The 24,453-nt window shown below is 46.6% G+C and overlaps 1 long non-coding RNA gene across 2 annotated transcripts in view; it reads left to right on the forward strand.

Moving 5' to 3' along the window:
• The first annotated feature begins 19,410 nt into the window (after positions 1-19,410).
• Positions 19,411-24,453, forward strand: part of LOC148143203 (uncharacterized) — a 29,961-nt gene continuing 24,918 nt past the window's right edge. Inside the window, exon 1 of one of the 2 annotated variants that reach the window (XR_015751135.1) lies at positions 19,411-20,079. This is a non-coding gene — a long non-coding RNA (uncharacterized LOC148143203). The remainder of the gene's footprint in view (positions 20,080-24,453) is intronic. The other variant, XR_015751134.1, reaches the window with a different exon arrangement.

Consider the following 24,453-nt stretch of genomic DNA (forward strand, 5'->3'; position numbering starts at 1 on the left):
ATTGGCCAGCTGCCTGGAATCACACAAGACTATTGTTCAGGAATGTAATATTAAACAAATTTAGCTTAAATCTTTCATCTTTTCAAAAGATGAATTAGTTTTGGTTCCTTCATATGTAAATCCCAGAACTTTTTAAAAAGTTACATTCTCAAGATAGCTTTAACAATAGATGCCATCTCAGCTCAGATAATGCATTGAAAGTATGAGGTTAAAGTCTGTGACCCAATATTTCTAACCTACCCATGCCCATCATGATTTTATAATCCCCTATAAGGTCACCCCTCAGCCTCCAACGCTCCAGGGAAAACAGCCCCAGACTTTTCAGCCTCTCACTATAGCTCAAATCCTCCAACCTTGGTTACATCCTTGTAAATCTTTTCTGAATCCTTTCAAGTTTTACAACATTCTTCCAATAGGAAGGAGACCAGAATTGCATGCAATATTCAAAAAGTGGCCTAACCAACATCCTGTACAGCCGCAACACGACCTCCCAACTCCTATACTGAATGCTCTGACCAAAAATGGAAGGCATACCAAACATGTTCTTCACTATCTTATCTACCCGTTTCAAAGGGAGACTCCCTTCCTCTGGGCAACATCTGGGAACAAAGCAATGTCTCCCTCTTTCCATTCCTTATCCTGGGGAGGGGGGGGGGGGGGGTTTGGACTCGCCCACACTGGGGAAACAGCATCAGTATTCACCCTATCCATACCACTCATGATTTTGTAACCTCTATAAAGGTCACCCCTCAACCTTTGATGCTTCAGAGAAAACCAGTCCCAGCCTATTCATCCTCTCTCTTTACCGCAAACCCTTCAACCCTGGCAACAGCCTTGTAAACTTTTTCTGAATCGTTTAAGTGTTAAATCCTTCCCAAAGCAGAGAGACTAGAGCTGAACATAGTATTCCAGAAATGGCCTCATCAATTTGGGATATCTGGTCGGTAAGGACGTGTTGGACTGAAAGGTCTGTTTCTGTGCAGTGGAGTTTTATGGCTCTATGGTAGGGACATAACCCATGTCTACATTCCCCCCTCCATCCTCCACTTGTTGTGTGGTTCAAACCGTGGATCTCAGTTGGTCACCAGACTCTGACAATGTCCAAATACCTTGAGGCATTTCTCACATAAGCTACCAGGATTGTAGCCGCAGTAAGAAAATTTATTTTTTCCTAATTTTAATTATCCAACCTTCAGCACTGGAAGAGCTCTCTCTTTTACCCATGTAATCATCCTGACAGCCTCACTGGGAAGGGAGAAAGTGGAGCCAATCTTTACACGGGCAGATTTCGTCACAGACTCAGAGGCAAGGACTGCAGATACTAGAAGGTCAGTGTCAAAAAGTATGGCGCTGGAATTTGATGAAGGGCTTATGCTCGAAACATCAACTCTCCTGCCCCTCGGATGCTGCCTAACCTGCTGTACTTCTTATAATGCCACACTTTCCAACTCAGATTTCTTCAAAGAGTCAAACATTTCAGGTATATACCTCCTGATGTCACTGCATGTTCCAAATCATTAAGAGACTCTAAATAGATGCTCAACTGACCAGTGAATGTGTGCTATCTTGAATACTAATACAAGTCACACCTACACAAAGAATTAAAAAACTCTCTACTCGGTGTGGCTGAAGAGGTGTCTCAGTCGATGGGACAACCGACTGAAGGCCTTCCCACACACTGAGCAAGTAAATGGCCTTTCTCCGGTGTGAACACACTGGTGTATCTGCAGGGCAGAGGAATCTGTGCTCCCTGCAGGTGGAGCAGGAGAATGGCTTCTCGCTGGTGTGAATGTGCTGGTGAGTTAGCAGGGAAGTCGAATGGGTGAAGTCCTTCCCATAAACTGAGCAAATGAATGACTTCTCCCCGGTGTGAACCCACTGGTGAGTCACCAGGGTGGATAGGTGAACGAATGCCTTCCCACGCACTGAGCAGGTGAATAGCCTCTCCCCGGTGTGACCACGATGATGGGAATCAAGCAGACACAGGAATTTGAATTCTTTCCTGCAATCCTCGCATTTCCACAGTTTCTCCATCACGTGGAAGTCCTGATCTCTCTCCAGGTTTGACAATCAGTTGAAAGACCACTCACATGGAATGTGTTCTGTCTCTTGCCACTGCAAATGGGATGTTGCTATTTCAGGCTGTGTATCCGCTTAGAGCTCTTCCCACAGTCAGTTCACTGGGACACTCTCACTCAGGTCTGTGTGCCTCAGTCTCACTGATGATTGAAACCTTTCGAAGCAGACAGGGCAGCAGAGAAATAATAAATCCTGAGAGATTCAAAGGCTGATTATGATTGTCTTGTTTTGATATTTCAGCCTGCAATTCCTTCCCTTTCTCATACCCTGTAAAAGGAGATTACAGGAAGCATCACCATCTGCACAGGATAGAAATTCAAAACAGACAATTCTGGTTCCTGTGGAACCCTTGGTCTGAATATCATGCATAGGTTGAAGCATTTTATCCATATCTGCCCTGTCAAGATCCCACAGGATGTTTACAAAACCTTCGACCAAAATAATCCATTCAGCCCATTGAATCTGCTCCACCATTCATTACCATAATGTCTAATATTATAATCCACAAATCGACATTAATGCCTTATTATTGATTAAAATTCTGCCCACCATCTGCCTTGACTATACTTAGTGATAGAGCTTCAATAGCCCTGTCAGTCATTACCCTCAGAGAAGATATCCACCTTATCTCCATCATAAATATGCAAACACTTAAGATTAGAGACTATTCCTTCTGGTCTGAGACTCTCCCACAAATGAACACTACCTTTTTGGCAACTAACCTTTCAGGCCCACTAAGATTCTGATATTTATTCATTAAGATCTCCTCTAATTTTTCCAAACTCAAATGAATGTGTAACTAAGCTACTCAACCTTGCATCATTAGCAAACACGTCGATTCCCGGGATTAATTTTGTGAACGTTCTCTCACCAGCATCCAATGTTTCTGTCATCTCCTCTACTTTGAGGGACCAGAAGTACAAAACACGCAAGTTATGGCATAATAAAAGAACAATAAATAATAGACATTTTTCTAGCAGCAATTCAAAGTTATGCAAAAATTTCAGATAGAAAAAGAGTCCAATCATATAGTGTTAAGGAGTCTGATGGCTTGGGGGAAGAAACTGTTGCACAGTCTGGTCGTGAGAGACTGAATTGGGAGGTGGGTGGGGGCTTGGAGTTCCTCGCTGCCACATCATTTTGTGCCTCAAACTATGCATAAAATGTTGTTCAACTCATCCAGCAGTGGGGAGGCACCACCAGCACAACCAGGCAATGCTGTTCGGTGGTTAGTGATGGCTTGGATGCCCTTCCACACGCTCAGTTTATCACTGCTGTCCTGAAAGTGGCTGTGTATTTTCTGTGTATGCACATTTTGACTCTTTGATGCCCGGGTCAGGTTGGCCCTCACTGTTGTTAGGCCCGCCTTATCATCTGCTATGAAGGTAGAATCACAGGTCCTCAGCATTGCACACACCTTTACAGTCATTCATAGCTTCTGGTTGGGGCAAGTAGTGATGGTCTTGGACACAATGACACCGTCAATACACTTGCTAATGTAGGAAATCACCGACATCATGTACTCCTCTAAATTGATGGAATCGCTATCATTTGTCGTCTCCCTGAACACCCACCAGTCAGTGCGCTCAAAACTGTCTTGAAGAGCAGAAATGGCTCCACCTGGCCAGGTTTTCACCTGCTTCAGAACCGGTCTGACATGCCTGTATACTGGGATTAGCATAACAGAGATGTGGTCTGAGGAGCTGAGGTAGGGCAGGGATATCAGTTTAACCCCAGAACGAGAAAAGAAATTGAAAAGGATGGGAAGGGTGTAGAAAGAAAGTGCCATAATCACGGATGCTGGACAGAGGAAGGAAGTTGCAGTCTGGGGTGAAGCTTTATCTTCATTCAGACAAGTAGTAGCAGCTTCCCGAGCTCATTTAGACAATAGGTGAGCTCTGATTGGCAGGAGGACCAGACTCCTTTCGGGTCCTCCAGGGTTTGCAAATGGTCAGTCGCCAAGTATGGTTCATTCTTTGTGCGACGTACGGGCCGTTGGCCAAAAGGACTTGGAACACAGCGACATCACCGGTCGGCGCTGCGATTTCTATTGGCTCCTTCACGACGCCCCGCCCTCCATCGTGAACGTCACAACGCGGGACGAGGCCAGTTTCAGAGGGAAACTCCCTCCCTCTGGGTAACATCTGGGAGCAAATCAATGTCTCCCCTTTCCATTCCTCATCCTGGGTTGGAAATGGGGAGTGAGAGGGGGAGGAGTAAAACCATTCAGTTATAGCAGCTGGAAAAAGAGGAAGTGAATCAAATGGAAAGGGTTTCAGATTCTCTCTGTCTCTCAAGGCTTTCAGGTCCGCAAGGCATTTATCAGGACTGGAACTTGAGAAGGGACAGAGATCTATCTAGTGTTATTTAATGGTTATATATTCAATATGCTAGTCTCCGAGATTCAAATACAATTATATGTTGTATTTTTGTCCTTTAGCTATGTCATATACTTCCAATAGAATTATTGAATGGAACAGTAAGTGACCATTGGACAGAGACCTCCCAATTCATATACTCAATGCTCTGACCAATATAAGGCTACTTTCTCTGGAGTGTCAGAGGGTGAGGGGTGACATTATACAGGTTTATAAAATCATGAGGAGCATGGATGGGGGAAATAGACAAGGTTTTTTTTCCTGGAGTGGGGGAGTCCAGAACTAGCAGGCATAAGGTTACGGTGAGAAAAGGGACCTAAGGGACAACTTTTTCACGCAGAGGGTGGCATGTGTATGGAATGCGCTATTAAAGGAAGTGGTGGAGGCTGCTACAGTGACAACATTCAAAAAGGCATCTGGGTGGGTATATGAATAGGAAGGGTTTGAGGGATATGGGCCAAGTGCTGGCAAATGGGACTAGTTTAGGTTTGGATGTCTAGTCAGCATGGACAATTTGGAATGAATGGTCTGTTTCCATATGTACATCTCCATGATTCTAAGACTCTATGACTCTCCCTAGAGCTCAAACCCTCCAAGCCTGGCAACATCCTTGTACATCTTTTCTGAGCCCTTTCAACTTTAACATCCTCTGATAGCAAGAAGGCCAGAATTGAACACAATATTTCAGAAGTGGCCTCACCAATTTGGGATAACTGGTCAGCATGGATGAGTTGGACGGAAAGGTTTGTTTCCATGCGGTCAGGTTCTATGACTCTATGGTAGGGATATAACCCATGTCTGCACACCCTTCTCCATCCTGCCATTTTTGGTGTGGCTCAGACTCTGGGAACATCAGTGGGTCACACAGACCATGACAATTTCAAAAATACCTCCAAAAGCCACCAGAATTGTGAGACATTATCAGAAACTCTCATTTTTCCAATTTGTCCAACCTTCAGTACTGGACAAGCATTCTCTGTTTCCCATGTCATCGTCCTGACAGCCTCCTGGGGAAGGGACAAACTGAAGCCAATCTTTCCATGGGATAGGCTTTTTCACAGAATAAAACATGACAGGTATACATCTCTCGACTCCACTGCATGTTCCAAATCAGTAAGTGTGTCTTAATAGGTGCTCAACTGACCAGTGAATGTAAGCGCTCTTGAGTACTAATAGTCGAGAGTGCGTTGCTGGAAAAGGACATCAGGTCAGGCAGCATCCCAGGAGCAGGAGAATCGATGTTTTGGGCATAAGCCCTTCATCAGGATCGATGTCCAGGCAGAAGCCCTTCATCAAAATCAGCTATTCCTCCGAACTGCCTATGGAACCATCTGATCTCACATGGACTCTGGACCACATTCAGCCCAACACAGTTTGAACCTGGACAGGATGCCCAGTACACACTACAAATTCGAAACCTTCAGCAACAATTCTCTTTCTGGATCCTCTGCTCCATGCTATCAGCCATGCACCGCCACCTACTCTACCTGCAGTCAGTCCTGCCTCAGCAATACTACCCTTTCTCTTGAATACTAATACAAATCACACCCACAAAGAATCCAAACGTGCTCTACTTGACTGGATTGGTGTCTGAGCAGATGGGATGACTGACTAAATCCCTTTCCGCACACGGAGCAGGTGAAAGGACTTTCCCCAGTTTGAAACCGGTGGTGTCTCTGCAGCTGGAATAATCTGTGAATCCCTTACCATACACAGACCAGGAGAACGGTCTATCCTCAGTGTGGATGCGCCTGTGCGCCAGCAGGATGGCTAAACCCTTTCCCGCAGACGAAGCAGGTGAACAGCCTCTCCCTGGTGTGAATGTGCCGGTTTGTCTGCAGGTCAGAGGAGTTAATGGATCCCTTCCCACACTCGGACCAAGTGAATGACCTCTCCCCGGTGTGAACCAGCTGGTGGGTCACCAGGGTGGATAAATAAAAAAACGCCTTCCTGCACATGGAGCAGGAGAACAGTCTCTCCCTGGTGTGAACCCGAAGGTGCATAAGCAGGGCAGACAAATTAATGAATACCTTCAGGCAGACAGGGCAGGAGGATGGTCTCTTCCCTCGTATGGACCTATTGGTGGATCAGCAAGGCAAATGACTGGGTGAATCCGTTCATGCACTTAGAGCAGGCGAACGGCCTCTCTCTGGTGTGAGCCGGCTGGTGGGTCACCAGGGTGATAAATAAATGAACTCCTTCCCACACAAAGGAGATGAAAGACCTCTTCCCCGTGAAACTCTGCCGGTAGATCACTATCTTAGATAAATGAATTAAGCCCTTGCTGCACATGGAGCAGGCGAACGGCCGCTCCCCGGTGTGACCGTGGCAATGATGTTCAAGCAAAGATGGAATTTTGAATTCCTTCCCACAGTCCTCACATTTCCACGGTTTCACTATGATGTGGGAATCCATGTCTCTGTCCAGCTTCAACAAGGATCACTCACACATGGAACGTGTTAAATCTCTTGCCACTGCCATTCATCAGGCTTACTTTCCATTTAAGAAGATCATGCATGTCCTGCTGTGGCCTTAACTTCATTTGCTACCTGTACTCAATAACTTTTCATTCCCTGTCTCTCAAAATTCAGTTTAATTCAGCCTTGAATACATTCAAAGAGCCAGTCTCTATTACTCTCTGTGTGGGAGCATTGCAATAAAGAAGACAGAATAAATTCCTCATTCTGCCTGATATGGGAAAGCCCTTATTTATAATCTGCGTCATCGAGTTCTAGATTCTCTATCAAGGAAGTATTTTATCGGCATCTATCCTGACATGTTCCCCCCCCCACCCCCCACCCACTCAGAAAGTGCCGTACTCTCATGTTGGACAATGGAAGGAAGTTGCAGTCTGGAGTGAAGCTCTATCTTCATTCAATTTCAGTGTAAAACTCCCTCCTCTAGGCAACATCGAGGAGCAAAGCAATGTCTCCCCTTTTCCATTCTTCATCTTGGGAGGGAGAGATGGGGGAAAACTGTTCACTTATGGCAACTGCAGTGAACCCAGGGAGGGACAAGGTGGTCAGATGCTCTCTGTCCCTCTTAAATGTATTTTCACTTTTTTTCTTAATTTAACACATTCATTTGAATACAATTTGCATTCTAGAAATGGATTGCTTCTTTCCTCAGGTACACAATTAAAAGTGTAGTTTCTCATGGAACTGAGCAGCATTTAAGGGATTAGCACATTGATATAAAAATACATATGTGTTGCTTCATTTTGTGTATATCTAATATTATTCACTGTTGTAAAACTTTCATGGCTAATATGTTTCACCTTATAATAACATTCTATATTTCTTGTCATCTTTTTCATTTATTAGGATAGAAGGAAGTCATTCAGCAACTTAAATGGCTTTCTTTTCTCAAGTAGCCTTGATATTTCATTTTCATGTCCTTGATTCAGCTCCATTTGCAGCATCTTTGACAGCATCTTGTTCCAGGTCATTGTGTATGGAGGAAAGCTTCACTTAGGTGATTCTTAAGGCTGGCTGCATGACAGTTTTCAGGTTTTGGTGTCCTGGATAACATGTGATCAGAAGGCATCGGGCAGTTTGCAAGAATTTGGTGTCTATGCTATTTTCATTTAACTGTACACTTACTTTGTTAATTTTTCTGAAGGATATCAAGTGGAAGACATGCAGAAATAAATCTGAAATCAAGTGTAATATCAACTTCTGACAGAGCCATTTGATTTATTAGAACTTGAATATCAGCAGTCATTTAAATCAAGAATAAATGTTTGTTTCTGTGTGCTTCAGAGATCTTGGACACTGGTGTGGCAGGAAGAACATAGCAGAATAGATACCCAAGTGAGGGAGATTCAGGGCATTGACTGAAAAGCGCTTTACCAAATTACTCAGCTTGGGGTATCAACATCACACCACTAGAGACTGTGTGCTTGTTCTGTTTGCTATTGCAGCTGGCCGGCAAACCCAGAACAACGCCAGAAGAACCCAAGCTCAAACATGAAAAACAAACTATGGAAATGTGGGGACGCTAGGAAAGGATTCCCTTCCCTTTCGGCACTTGAAATCCACAGATGCTTTCACAACGGGGAGTGGCCTTTCACCTGCTCTGTGTGCGGGTAGAGATTCATTGATTCTTCCACCCAACTGACGCACCAGGGGGTTCATACCAGAGAGAGGCTGTTCACCTGCCCCGAGTGCGGGAAAGGCTTCAGTCAGATGTGCAACCTGTGAACACTCCAGCGGGTCCACTCGGGGGGAGAGGACATTCACAGCCCTGCGTGTGGGAGGTGGTTTGCTCAGTTAGCTGCTCTGCTGATCCACCAGCAAGTCCACACTAAGGACAAGCCATTCACTTGCTTTCAGTGTGGGAAAGAGTTCATTGACTCCTCCTACCTGCGCAAGCACTGGTGAGTTCATGTACCATCACGAAGGGATTGAAGTAGCGACAGTCTCGTGCTATTATTGGCTGGATGATTAACCCAGTTCTGGGGACTCCCGGGTTCGAATCCCGCCGTGGCACATGGTGGAATTTTAATCCGGTCAGAGGTCTGAAGCTCAGAATCTAACGATGAAATCACTTTCGGGGGGGGGGGGAGGCCATCTGATTCACTAATGTCTTTTATCGGGAAGGTAAATGTCATCCTTTACCTGGTCTGCCCCACACATGACTCCAGACCCGCAGCAGTGAGTTTGACTTTTGACAGTCCTCGCTCCCGCCGGGCAAGAAATGCTGGTCTAACCAGTGACGCCCTAATCCCACAGAGTTATGGGGTTGTACAGCACTGAAACAGATCCTTCGGTCCAACTCGTCCGTACTGACCAGATATCCGAACCCAATCAAGTCCCATTTGCCAGAATTTGGCCGCGTAAAATTTCCAAAGGACTTATGACGCATGCTCCTCGGCGTCAGCAAGCACTGCGGTTGTGCATTTGTGTCGGCAATGTATTGCGCATGCGCATATCTCTCCGTGGAAGCGCCGCGCGACTAATTTTTACGGACCAATGGAGAACCCTGGAGGACCGGAAGGAGTCTGGTCCTCCTGCCAATTAGAGCCCCGCTATTGTCTAAATGTGGAAGTTGGACTATGAGATTCTGAGGGTAAAAACAATGACTACAGTTGCTGGAAACCAGATTCTGGATCAGTGGTGTTGGAAGAGCACAGCAATTCAGGCAGCATCCGAGGAGCAGCAAAATCGACTTTTCGGGCAAAAGCCCTTCGTCAGGAATAAAGGCAGAGAGCCTGAAGCGTGGAGAGATAAGCCAGAGGAGGGTGGGGGTGGGGAGAAAGTAGCATAGAGTACAATGGGTGAGTGGGGGAGGGGATGAAGGTGATAGGTCGGAGGCGGGGAAGGAGGGTGGAGCGGATAAGTGGAAAAGAAAATAGGCAGGTAGGACAAGTCATGGGGACAGTGCTGAGCTGGAAGTTTGGAACTCGGGTGAGGTGGGGGAAGGGGAAATGAGGAAACTGTTGAAGTCCACATTGATGCCCTGGGATTGAAGTGTTCTGAGGCGGAAGATGAGGCGTTCTTCCTCCAGGCGTCTGGTGATGAGGGAGCAGTGGTGAAGGAGGCCCAGGACCTCCATGTCCTTGGCAGAGTGGGAGGGAGAGTTGAAATGTTGGGCCACAGGGCGGTGTGGTTGATTGGTGCGGGTGTCCCGGAGATGTTCCCTAAAGTGCTCTGCTAGGAGGCGTCCAGTCTCCCAAATGTAGAGGAGACCACATTGGGAGCAACGGATGCAATAAATGATATTAGTGGATGTGCAGGTAAAACTTTGATGGATGTGGAAGGCTCCTTTAGGTCCTTGGATGGAGGTGAGGGAGGAGGTGTGGGTGTAGGTTTTGCAATTCCTGCGGTGGCAGGGGAAGGTACCAGGATGGGAGGGTGGGTTGTAGGGGAGCGTGGACCTGACCAGGTAGTCACGGAGGGAACGGTCTTTGCAGAAAGGGGTGGGGAGGGAAGTATATCCCTGGTGGTGGGGTCTTTTTGGACGTGGTGGAAATGTCGGTGGATGATTTGGTTTATGCGAAGGTTGGTAGGGTGGAAGGTGAGCACCAGGGGCGTTCTGTCCTTGTTACGGTTGGAGGGGTGGGGTCTGAGGGCGGAGGTGCGGGATTTGGACGAGATGTGTTGGAGGGCATCTTTAACCACGTGGGAAGGGAAATTGCGGTCTCTAAAGAAGGAGGCCATCTGGTGTGCCTGGTTCTACCTCTTTCCCAAGATCCACAAGCCTGACCACCCTGGCCAACCCATTGTCTCAGCATGCTCCTGCCCCACTGAACTCATCCCTACCTACCTCAACACTGTCCTATCCCCCCTAGTCCAAGAACTCCCCACAAACGTTCGAGATACCACCCACGCCCTCCACCTCCTCCAAGACTTCCATTTCCCAGGCCCCCAACGCCTTATCTTCACCATGGATATCCAATCCCTCTACACCTTCATCTGCCATGACCAGGGCCTCCAAGCCCTCCGTTTTTTCCTCTCCCGACGTCCCCAACAGTACCATTCCACCGACACTCTTATTCGTTTGGACGAACTGGTCCTCACCCTTAACAATTTCTCCTTCGAATCCTCCCACTTCCTCCAGACCAAAGGGGTAGCCATAGGCACACGTATGCGCCCCAGCTATGCCTGTCTCTTTGTTGGCTACATAGAACAGTCGATCTTCTGTAATTACACCGGCACCACTCCCCACCTCTTCTTCTGCTACATTGAAGACTGCATTGGCACCACCTCATGCTCCCGCGAGGAAGTTGAGCAATTCATCAACTTCACCAACACATTCGACCCTGACCTTAAATGTACCTGGATCATCTCTGAAACCTCCCTCCACGGGCCTCTCTATCTCCATTAATGACGACCGACTTGACACTGACATTTTTTACAAACCCGCCGACTCCCACAGCTACCTGGATTACACCTCTTCCCACCCTACCTCTTGCAAAAATGGCATCCAGTATTCCCAAATCCTCCACCTCCGCCATATCTGCACCCAGGAGGACCAGTTCCACCACAGAACTACACCAGATGGCCTCCTTCTTTAGAGATCGCAATTTCCCTTCCCACATGGTTAAAGATGCCCTCCAACGCAACTCGTCCACATCTCGCACCTCTGCCCTCAGACCCCACCCCTCCAACCATAACAAGGACAGAACGCCCCTGGTCCTCACCTTCCACCCTACCAACCTTCGCATAAACCAAATCATCCGCCGACATTTCCCCACCTCCAAAAAGACCTCACCACCAGGGATATATTTCCCTCCCCACCCCTTTCCGCCTTCCGCAAAGACCGTTCCCTCCGTGACTACCTGGTCAGGTCCACACCCCCCTACGACCCACCCTCACATCCTGGCACCTTCCCCTGCCACCGCAGGAACTGCAAAACCGACGCCCACACCTCCTCCCTCACCTCCATCCAAGGATCTAAAGGAGCCTTCCACATCCATCGAAGTTTTACCTGCACATCCACTAATATCATTTATTGCATCTGTTGCTCCCAATGCGGTCTCCTCTACAAGGGGAGACTGGACGCCTCCTAGCAGAGCGCTTTAGGGAACATCTCCGGGACACCCGCACCAATCAACCACACCACCCTGTGGCCCAACATTTCAACTCCCCCTCACACTCTGCCGAGGACATGGAGATCTTGGGCCTCCTTCACCGCTGCACACTTGGAGGAAGAACGCCTCAACTTCCACCTTAGAACACTTCAACCCCAAGGCATCAATGTGGACTTCAACAGTTTCCTCATTTTCCCTTTCCCCATCTCACCCGAGTTCCAAACTTCCAGCTCAGCACTGTCCCCATGACTTGTCCTACCTGCCTATCTTCTTTTACCACCTATCCACTCCACCCACCTCCCCACCTCCGACCAATCACCTTCATCCCCTTCCCCACTCACCTATTGTACTCTATGCTACTTTCTCCCCATCCCCACCCTCCTCTAGCTTATCTCTCCATGCTTCAGGCTCTCTGCCTTTATTCCTGATGAAGAGCTTTTGCCTGGAACGTCGATTTTGCTGCTTCTCGGATGCTGCCTGAAATGCTGTGCTCTTCCAGCACCACTAATCCAAAATTACGAGATTCTGAACTTGTTGGTGTTGCTTCTATTTCTGAATGAAGATTGAGCTTTACCCCGGACTGCAACTTCCTTCCTCTATCGAACATCTATGAGTACAGCACTCTCTTTTCTCACCACTTTTTATACTTTTTTCATTCTGGGCTTTAGTTGTTTATTTGCAGCAACTGCATGGAAAGGTAGTGAATCCAGGGAGGGGGCAGACTCTGGAAAATTTGGTACAAGTCAGTGTCTCAATCGGCAAACACGTGCCAAATGCTGTACCACAATGAGAAGTTATACCCTTTGCATTGAAAAAAGGATAGAAAGTGAGGGAAGAGAGGAGTGGGAGTTGTATTTTTGATAAGGTATAGTATTCCTGGGAAGGATATTCCTGGGAGTACATCCAGGAAGGTGATTTGGGTGAAGCCTGGAGATAAAAAAGGTATGATCACATTGGGATTGTATTATAGACCATGTAATAGTCAGCAGGAACTGCAAGAAGTATCTGCAAGAATAATAGGGTGGCTATGGTAGGGAATTTTAACTTTCCAAACATAGACTGGGACTGCTTTGTGTGAAAGGTTTAGATGGAGCGAGTATTGTTACAAAGGAATTTAAGGGGCAACTTTTTCATGCAGAAGGTGGTGCATGCAAGGAAAGAGATGGCAGAGGAAGTGGTGGATGCTGGTCCAATTATGACATTTAAAAGACATCTGGATGGGTCTGTGAATAGGAAGGGTTGATAGGGATGTGGGCCCAATGCTGACCAAATGGGATTAGATTAGATTAGATATCTGGTTGGCATGGACAAGCTGGACTGAAGGGGCTGTTTCTGTGCTCTGACTCTGGCTTGCCATTAACATTTGCCATATGCAGGTGTCAATACCTTGAGGTCTCATTCCAACCATCACCCCCACCCCCCCCCCCCCCCCCCCCCCCCTCCACACACACACCTCCCTATCCCAGATTGACAGTGATGAATATTGTGGTGTCTTAGAGTATTTGAAAATCTGAAGACGGAAGTTTCAAAATAAATAGATGAAGGGCTTATGCCTGAAACATTGGCTCTCCTGCTCCTTGGATGCTGTGTGACCTGCTGAGCTTTTCAAGCACCGCCACTCTTCGACTCTGACTCTCCAGCGTCTGCAGTGAAGGAGCAAAGTTTTTTGGTTCTTGTTTCAGTACATTTTCAGCATTTATGGGACTGGATGAGAGACCCTACTGTTGCAGCACACTGAGTGTGGAGTCTGAAACAAGTTATACGGCCTGGGAAGAGGAATCACGGTGGTGAGGGGGCTGTACACACCTTTTGTGTATGGCTGAATCTTTTGCCACGGAGAAACATGAGGAATCCCGCCCCATGGAGAAACCATGGAAGTGTGGCGACTGCGGGAAAGGCTTCCGTGTCCCATCTGCCCTGGAGACTCATCGACACAGTCACACTGGGGAGAGGCCCTTCGGCTGCCTGGAGTGCGGGAATGGCTTCACCCGCTTCTGCAACCTACTGGTCCACTGGCGGGTCCACACTGGGGAGAGGCCATTCAGCTGCCCTGAGTGCGGGAAGAGGTTCACTAGCTCCTCCCACCTGCTGACCCACCAGCGGATCCACATCGGTGAGAGGCCATTCCACTGCCCCGAGTGCAGGAAGGCCTTCAGTGAACCCTCATAAAGCATAGGCAGGTCCACACAGGGGAGAGGCCCTTCAGCTGCCCCGAGTGCGAGAAGGCCTTCAGCCATTCCTCCGACTTGCTGGCCCACCGGCGAATTCACACGGGCGAGAGGCCATTTGCCTGCCCAGGGTGTGGGTGGAGGTTCACGGTGTCCTGCAACTTGCGGGGGCACCAGCGTTCTCAACAATTGGATTCCGCCGGTGATCCTGCTGTGGGTCACCCCCAGGACTGATCCTCCTGCCTGTTCTGACAGTGGGTGCGGTGGTAGAGTCAGTGGGCTTTTTTTTTTCGTTTTGTGCTGGACTGCATTCCCCCCCCGTTGGATTTTGGAATCCAAAGTCGGCAAGCAGTCGGCTGGGAAAACACAGCAAGCTAGACAGCACCAGAAGATGGAGGAATGAGCATTAGTCCTTCTTCTACCAAAACGTTGACTTCTCTATCAGACATGATTTACCAGGATGTTACTGGAGGTTGGAGGATTTGAGCTGCAGGGAGAGGCTGAATAGACTGGGGCTGTTTTCCCTGGAGTGTCGGACGTGGAGGGGTGACCTTATAAAGGATTACAAAATTATGAGGGGCATGGATAGGGTAAATAGACAATGTCTTTTCCCTGGAGGTGGGGAAGGAGCAGTGCTCCAAAAGCTTGTGTCTTCAGATAAACCTGTTAGACTCTCACCTGATGACATGTGACTTCTGACCTTGATCCAGCCCGATCCAACACCAGCACCTCTGCATCAGCGTTGACGAATGAGATCGGATTTTATTTGGCATGATTTAGTGAGATGCTCATCTGGAAACTCAACTGTCAGAGCAACAAAGAGACACGAGTCATAGAGTCTGACAGCACAGTGACAGGCCCTTTAGCCCAAACTGGTCCACGCCAACCAAAACGTCCATCAACACGAATCCCATTTCCCTACTCTTGGCCCATACCCTTCTAAACCTTTCCTATCCATGTATTTGTCCAAATTCCTTTTAAATGTAGTTAATATACCCGCCTCAACCACTTTCACTGGCAGCTCATTCCATATGCACACCACACTGCGTTTAAAAAAAAAGTTACCCCTCAGGTTACCTGTTATTCTTTCCCCTCTAACCATAACCTGATGTCCTCTAGTCCTCGTTTCCCAACTCCAGGAAAAAGACTGAGTGCATTCACACTATCCATGCCTCTCATGATCTTGGACACTTGTATAAGGCTCCCCCCTCAGTCTCCTATGCTCTAAAGAAGGAAGTCCTAACTTGTCAAACCTCGCCCTATAACTCAAACCCTTGAGTCCTAGCAATATCCTTGTAAATTTCTTCTGCAATCTTTCCAGTTTAATACCATCCTTGTTATAGTAAGGTGACCAAAACTGAACACAATACTCCAAGTGTGGCCTCATCGATGTCTTTGATAACTGCAACGTAGCTTCCCAACTGTTATACTCAGTGCCCTGACTGATGAAGGCCAGTATGACAAAAATCTTCTTCACTGTCCTGTCTACCTATGTTGTCAGAAATATAGGATTTGCTCCAAACTGTATTCACAATCCAACTGATGGGACAGGAAACTGCTTCCTTTCTTGAGACTAGTCTCCCAGTGGGAACTTGCTGGCTGACTGTCTGATGTACAGAACCTTACAGTGCTCCATTGCCCTCAGTTATCTGGAAGGGGTCCACACGCAAGCACCCAAGGTGATGCTCGAAACCTTTATCATCTCTTTGGGATTAATCACCATTCGATGCTCTTTAATCATACAGTACGGAAACAGTATGACTCCAACCAGTCCATGATGCCCCATTAAACTAGTACCACCTACTTGCTCCAGGCCTGTATCCAGTAGCAATAGTCAGAGATGCACAGCACAGAAACAGATCCTTCAATCCAACTTGTCCATGCTGATCAGATATGCTAACCCCATTTTGTCTCAGTGTATTTTGAGATTTGTAGCTCGGGTTGAGGTTCTGGATGTAGGTTTGCTCACTGAGCTGCGAGGTTCATTTCCAGACGTTTCGTCACCCTACTAGGTAACATCTTCAGTGGGACTCATACATTGCTTCACCTGAGGCCCAGTGACGATGTTACCTAGTAGGGTGACGAAATTTAGATTAGATTAGATTACATTAGATTACATTACAGTGTGGAAACAGGCCCTTCAGCCCAACAAGTCCACACCGACCCCCCGAAGCGCAACCCACCCATACCCTCTACATTTACCCCTTACCTAACACTACGGGCAATTTAGCATGGCCAATTCACCTGACCTGCACATCTTTGGACTGTGGGAGGAAACCGGAGCACCCGGAGGAAACCCACGCAGACACGGGGAGAATGTGCAAACTCCACACAGTCAGTCGCCTGAGGCAGGAATTGAACCCGGGTCTCTGGTGCTGTGAGGCAGCAGTGCTAACCACTGTGCCACCGTGCCGCCCATTTCTGGAAATAAACCTCCCAGCTCAGCGAGCAAACCTACATCCAGCTCATTTTGACCCATTTACATAGAACATAGAAAAATACAGCGCAGTACAGGCCCTTTGGCCCTCGATGTTGCGCCGATCCAAGCCCACCTCACCTACACTAGCCCACTATCCTCCATATGCCTATCCAATGCCCGTTTAAATGCCCATAAAGAGGGAGAGTCCACCACTGCTACTGGCAGGGCATTCCATGAACTCACGACTCGTTGAGTAAAGAATCTACCCCTAACATCTGTCCTATACCTACCACCCCTTAATTTAAAGCTATGCCCCTCGTCGTAGCTGACTCCATACTTGGAAAAGGTTCTCATGGTCAACCCTATGTAAACCCCTAATCATCTTGTACACCTCTATCAAGTCACCTCTAAACCTTCTTTTCTCCAATGAAAACAGCCCCAAGTGCCTCAGCCTTTCCTCATACGATCTTCCGACCATACCAGGCAACATCCTGGTAAACCTCCTCTGCACCCGTTCCAGTGTCTCTACATCCTTCCTATAGTATGGCGACCAAAACTGCACACAATACTCCAGATGCGGCCGCACCAGAGTCTTTATATCTCTCTAAACTCTTTATATACTTACACACATGAGGATGCCTTTTACATGTTGACATTGTACCAGCCCTTCACCGCTTTCATTGGCAGCTCATTCTGTACACACATCACCCTCTGTGAAAAGGTTGCTCCTCAGGTCCCTTTCGCCTCTCACTTAAAACCTGTTCCCTCTTTTTCTGGACTCCCCCAAACCCAAGAAATGTCCTTGACTTTTTACCCTATCCATGTCCTTCATGGTTTTATAAACCTCTATAAGGCAAACCCTCAGCTGCTGACACCCCAGGGTAAACAACCTCAGCCTATTCAGCCTCTCCCTTTCCCTCCAAACCTTTGCTATTCACGTACTTATCCAAATGTTGTAATTGTACCCATGTCCACCACTTCTGTGTAAAAAAATTGCCCCATGTCTGTTTTTCAATCTCTCTCGTCTCTGTGAGAAACTTACCACTTTGAGATCCCTTTTAAACTTTTCTCCTTTCACCCTAAAACTGCGCCTTCTCGTTCTAAACTCTCCCACCTTGAGGAAACTACCTTGCCTATTTACGCTATCAACGCCCTTTGTGGATTTTATAAACCTCTATAAGCTTAGCCCTCAGCAACCAATGCTCCAGGGAAAATAATCCCAGCCTATTCAGCCTCTTCCTCCCTCAAACACTCCAACACTGGCAACATCATTGCAAATGTTTTTTGAACCCTTTCAAGTTTCACAACTTGTTACAAACATGTCGACTTTACTCGTCTGATGCGGGAGAACTTTCTGCACAATGTGGTCTGTCTGAAAGCACACTCCCCTGTGCTACAACAGAGCTACAGTGACTCTCAAAATCCTGACAAACTCAGTTATCAGTCAAAGATTCATTCGGAGAAGCCTCTCAATCACATCTGTAAATGGAGAAAGTGTGTTTAATAATGAGTTGTGAATAAAGGCTGCATTAATCTTTTATTGTGAGTTTTACTCCTCCATTCAAAACATATCTTACAAATCTGGTCACAAGTAGCGTATGCCATTCGTTTTAAGATGAGGTGAACTTAAGAGGCACTGTTTACAATTGAGAGATCCTTGACACACAAAGAGCTGAAATCATCACTGCGCCACTATTATCAAATTGGAATTAAGGCTGGATCGGCTGGGATGTTTTTCTGCCAGAGCAGAGAAGGTTGAGAGGCGATGTTTATAAAACCACGAGGTGAATAGATAGGGTTAATGATAGTTGCCTCTTCCCAAGGATGGAGGATTTCAAGATCAGGGGACACATTTTTACAGTGAGAGGAGAGAGAGTTTGAAAAACAGACATGGGGCAAATTTTTTACACAAAGGTGGTTCGTGTGTGGCATGAACTTCCAGAGGAAGTGTTGGAGGCTGGTACAATTACAACATTTTAAAAGTATCTGGATGGGTTTATGAGCCAAATGCTGACACATGAGACGAGATTAATTTTGGATTTCTGGTCAGTATAGACGAGTTGGACTGAGGGGTCTGTTTCCCTGCTGAGTATGTCTCCGCCTCTATAACAAGACACATAAGGCCCTCGGGTTCACACACAAATAAACTGTCAGTAACATTGAGTCTGGGAGTTAGGTTGAGTCAATGTGGTAATTTTTGAGGCATACAAATGTACCTCAGGGAGACACACCCTCAGAGGAAAGGGGCGGAGACACGCCGCGATTGCGAACCTCTCCACCAATCACAAAACTTGCAGTCGGTGCGGCATGTAAGGGGCGTGTCTCCGAAAGTCGGCCGCCATTGGTCAGGTGAAGTAAGGTGCGCTCTGATTGGAGGGAGCGCGGAGACGGAAAGAAGAAGAAAAACAAAGATGGCGGCGCGAGGCTGTGGTTTTCTCATCGACTCAGCGGGCGGTTTCTGACGGAGGGAGGGGGCAGACAGGCACCGTTTACCTCAGAAAATACCTTTAAAATACATTTCAAATTAAAGCCGGAACTTTTCAAACAAAAGTTGTGAAGAAAAGGAGACAGTCCCCGGTGGGGTTTATTGTTTATTTGTGTATAATTCCCGGGGCCCGGGAAGGGGGAGGTGACGGTTACCGGGTGAACGAGAAAACAAATTAAAAATGTCGGCGGTGGAGGAGAGAGAGCCGGCGCCCGCGGCTTCTTCGGCGGCGGCCGGAGCCCAGGAGCTCAACAACCCCCCAGAGCTGGAGGAAGGTCCGAGCTCCAAGAAGCGGGGGGTCCGGCTGGAGGCGCTCAAGGCTTGTATCTATTAACTTATTTAAATGGTACCTACTGTATGGGGCTATGGTTTACATTAAAACCGGAGGGTCATGTCAGAGTGTTTGTTTATATTGAGCAGTTGTAGGAGGTAAAATACACTCCGTGGAGGAGCACCTTCTATGATGCTGCATTTCTTGCCTTCTGCCCTTCCCCTATTTGTTATCTCCCATTTGATTTTACATTTTATTTGGTCAAATTTAATTTCACAATAATCGGACATTGTATTCACTGTGTGCTATCAATTTGTTTGTTGGAATATTGTAAGACAAAATTAATGGTGTAATTTCATTTCTGATGTCAGAGTTTGACATTGAATGTGCAGATGTGAATACCAGTAAGATGTGAAAATAAATCAAGAACTCATGCTTTCAACAAATGCAGTTCACTGATATTAATGGCTTTGTCTCATTTCGGGGTGCTGATTCAAGTCTGACCAACAGACTCTTTCATCCCGTCATCCAACTTAATTAAAGTCTGATAGAAAATAACTCTGGCAGGCTAAAATTTATACAATTTATTTATAAGATTTATTTACGTGTCCGTTGTGCTTGACGTGGTCTCCTTTGCATTAGGGAGACTGGACTTGCAGAACGTTTCGGAGAACACCTCTGGGACAAGCGAAGTAAATGATCCACTGTCCTGTGGCTGAACACTTTAACTACCCCTCCCACTCAGGTAAGGCATGTGTGTCCTGGGCTGCCTCCATCGCCAAACTCTAGCCACCTGACACCTGGAGGAAGAACACTTCATCTTCCATTATGGGACCATCCAACAATTGGGATCAGTATAGATTTCACCAGTTTCCTCAATTCCACCCTCCCCCTCCCCCTTAACAAGCTTTATGGGATAGTTAAGTATGGGATCAGAAAAAAAAATGCATTTTCATCTTATACTTTGGTAAACATGGTAACTAGACTTAGTATACAATAATCTATAAAGAGAAAAGGATCATAAGTCACGGTAATGGAAAAATTGATAAGGAATCAAAGGGGGAATGCTAGCTAAGATACAGTGGAAATGGGGGGAATTTCATGCAAAACTAATCTAGAGGTATGTGGGAAAATATAGACACTGCAGTACTGAACATGACAGCAAACTGTCCTTTTCAGAAAGGTGCATTTGCAAGACGTCAGACAGAGATGCATAAAATTCCTACAGTGCAGAAAGAGGCCATTTGTCACATTGAGTCTGCACTGACCCACCAAAGAGCATCCCATTCAGAATCACCCCTTGCCCCTGCATTTACCATGGCTAATCCACCTAGCCTTCACATCATGGAGCAATTTAGCCTGGTCAGTCCACCCACCCTCCATATCTTTGGACTGTGGGAAGAAACGCCTGTAGACAGGGAGAATATCCAAACTCCACACAGTCGGTCACCTGAAGTTGGAATTGAACCTGGGTCCCTGGCGTTGTGAGGTAGCAGTGCTAAGCACCGTACTACCCCAATATGTTATAAAATTTGAATAAACCCACTAAGTTGTAAATTTGTTCGTATGAAGAAATTACTGCAAATGATTGGAAGCAATAGTCCAAATGAAATCTTTTTGAGTGTGATCCAAAACGTAATTCTAATCTAATGACTGAAAATGCTTCGACCTCTGGAATGGTCTGCGAGAGTATGTGTTGGAATTAGATTCAATTATGGCATTCAAAAGAGAGTTGGATCATTAAACTGAAAAGTAAAGTAATTGCAGTGTTCGGTGAAGAGAAATACTAGGTTCTGTGGTGATTATAATGTCAGTTAGGTGGATCGCAAAGAATATGAGTTCCTTGATTGGGGCTGTTAACCTGGTCCAATCGGGGAGCCCTGGCTGACAGAAACAGCCATGTCAGAGGTTCTTTTCACTCTGAGCAAACTGGACCAGTGTGAAGGTTTCTGCACATGTAAATAAAGGGTAACATGGTGACATGCCTCTGTGGGGTTGTTTCAGGTACAATCCCCATATTTCCAGGCTGGCTGTCTCCCATTGGATAGTTGACATGTGAATCTCCTGGTCAAGGAGGCGCATGTCTGGGGATTGACCAATAGGAAGCCCAGAAGGACTGGAAGGTGCCTGCTCCTCCTACCAATCAGAGTTCCCCACCCCCTCCCCATGTCTAAATGCAGAAGTTGGACCATGAGCTTCTGAAGCTGCTGCTGCTCCTCTCTCAATGAAGATTGATCTTCACCTCAAAGTGCAACTTTCTCCCTCTGTCCAATATTTGTTGGTACAACACTTTTTTTTCGAAGGATGCCATCTTTTCTGATCATCACAGTTAAAGGGGTATTTTCCATTTGATATTCAAAGGGACGGTCAGTTAGGAAGGCAGGGTCATGTCTTGTGTTATTGTGTGGTATGTGTGAAAGCTGCAACAAGACATCTCAACTGCGATGCTCATTGCTCTGACTGATGAAAGCAAGCGGGCCAAAAGCCTTTCCTGTCTACCTGTGACTCCACTTTCTAGGAGCTATGAACCTGCACCCTAGATCTCTCGGTTTGAATACTGCATGTGAAACAGATTCGATGCTTATTGGTAGACATTATTAGTTGGTGCTTATCTCGACTATTTCAGTACCTTATCTCGATACATAATTCCTGGCTCTCTAATCGTATACTTTTGTTATTCTTTTCTGCCTTTAATATAGCACTGAATCTATTTCACATGCATGTGACACTGCAGTGTCTCGAAGAAGTCCTAGAAAGTGGAGTCATGGGTAGACAGGGAGGTGAAGAAGACTTTCAGCATGCTTGCTTTCATTGGTCAGAGCATCGAGTATAGGAGTTGGGACATCTTGTTGCAGCTGTACAAGATGTTGGTAAGGAGTACAGCATGCAATTCTAGTCACCCTACTGTTGGAAGGATATTACTAAGTAGAAAGGATGCAGAAAAGATTTACTGGGATGCTACTTGGCTGGAAGGTTGTTATAAGGAGAGGCTGGATAGGCTAGGACTTCTTTTTTCCCCAGGAGCACAGGGGACTGAGACGTGATATAAAATCACGAGAGGCATAGATAAGGTTGACAGCCAAAGCTTTTTCCCCATGTGGGGGTCTAAACTTAGAGGACATAGGTTTAAGGTGAGTGGAGGAGAGATATAAATGGGTCCAGAGGGGCAAACGTTTACACGGAGAGAGTGGAGAATGTCTCGAACAGATTGGCAGAGGTGGTGGTGGAAGCGAATACAATTCTGTCGTAGAGTCATGGAAACAGACCCTTTGGTCCAACCCGTCCATGCTGACCAGATATCCCAACCCAATCTAGTCCCACTTGCCAGCACCGGGTCCATATCACTCCCAACCCTTCCTATTCATATACCCATCCAAATGCCTCTTAAATGTTGCAATTGTACCAGCTTCCATCACATCCTCTGGTAGCTCATTTCATACACGTACCACTCTCTGCGTGAAAAAGTTGCCCCTTAGGTCTCTTTTATATCTTTCCCCTCTCACCCTAAACCTATGCCCTCTAGTTCTGGACTCTCCGACGCTAGGGAAAAGACTTTGCCTATTTATCCTATCCATGCCCCTCATAATTTTGTAAACCTCTATAAGGTCACCCCTCAGCCTCCGACGCTCCAGGGAAAACAGCCCCAGCCTGTTCAGCCTCTCCCTGTAGCTTAGATCCTCCAATCCTGGCAACATCCTTGTAAATCTTTTCTGAACCCTTTCAAGTTTCACAACATCTTTCCGATAGGAAGATCAGAATTGCATGCAATATTCCAACAGTGGCCTAACCAATGTCATGTACAGCCGCAACATGACCTCCCAACTCCTGTACTCAATCCTCTGACCAATAAAGGAAAGCATACCAAACGCCGCCTTCACTATCCTATCTACCTGCGACTCCACTTTCAAGGAACTATGAACCTGCACTCCAAGGTCTCTTTGTTCAGCAACATTCCCTAGGATCTTACCATTAAGTGTATAAGTCCTGCAAAGATTTGCTTTCCCAAATTGCAGCACCTCGCATTTATCTGAATTAAACTCCATCTGCCACGTCACAGCCCATTGGCCCATCTGGTCCAGATCCTGTTGTAATCTGAGGTCACCCTCTTTGCTGTCCACTACACCTCCAATTTTGATGTCATCTGCAAACTTACGAACTGTACCTCTCATGCTCGCATCCAAATCATTTATGTAAATGACAAAAAGTAGAGGGCCCAGCACCGATCCTTGTGGCACTCCACTGGTCACTGGCCTCCAGTCTGAAAAACAACCCTCCACCACCACCCTCTGTCTTCTACTTTTGAGCCAGTTCTTATCCAAATGGCTAGTTCTCCCTATATTCCATGAGATCTAACCTTGCTAATCAGTCTCCCATGGGGAACCTTGTCGAACGCATTATTGAAGTCCATATAGATCACATCTACTGCTCTGCCCTCATCAATCTTCTTTGTTACTTCTTCAAAAAACTCAATCAAATTTGTGAGACTTGATTTCCCAAGCACAAAGCCATGTTGACTATCCCGAATCAGTATTTGCCGTTCCAAATACATGTACTTCCTGTCCCTTAGGATTCCTTCCAACAACTTGCCCACCACCGAGGTCAGGCTCACCAGTCTATAGTTCCCTGGTTTGTCTTTACCCCCCTTCTTAAACAGTGGCACCACGTTTGCCAACCTCTTGTCTTCTGGCACCTCACCTGTGACTATCGATGATACAAATATCCCAGCAAAAGGCCCAGGAATCACTTCTCTAGCTTCCCACAGAGTTCTTGGGTATACCTGATCAGGTCCTGGGGATTTATCCACTTTTAACCGTTTCAAGGCATCCAGCATTTCCTCTTCTGTAATCGGGACATTTTGCAAGATGTCACCATCTATTTCCCTACAGTTTATATCTCCCCCATTTTTTGTGGCTCCACACAAAGGCCCCCTTGCTGTTCTTTGAGGGGCCCTATTCTCTCCCTAGTTACCCTTTTGTCCTTAATATATTTGTAAAAACCTTTTGGATTCTCCTTAATTCTATTTGCCAAAGGTATCTCGTGTCCCCTTTTTGCCCTCCTGATTTCCCTTTTAAGTATACTGCTACTGCCTTTATACTCTTCTAAGGATTCACTCTATCTA

This window comes from Chiloscyllium plagiosum, unplaced genomic scaffold (genome assembly GCF_037043375.1).
Source record: "Chiloscyllium plagiosum isolate Xiang-an unplaced genomic scaffold, Cpla_swu_hap1 HiC_scaffold_27, whole genome shotgun sequence".
Taxonomy (NCBI): Eukaryota; Metazoa; Chordata; class Chondrichthyes; order Orectolobiformes; family Hemiscylliidae; genus Chiloscyllium; species Chiloscyllium plagiosum.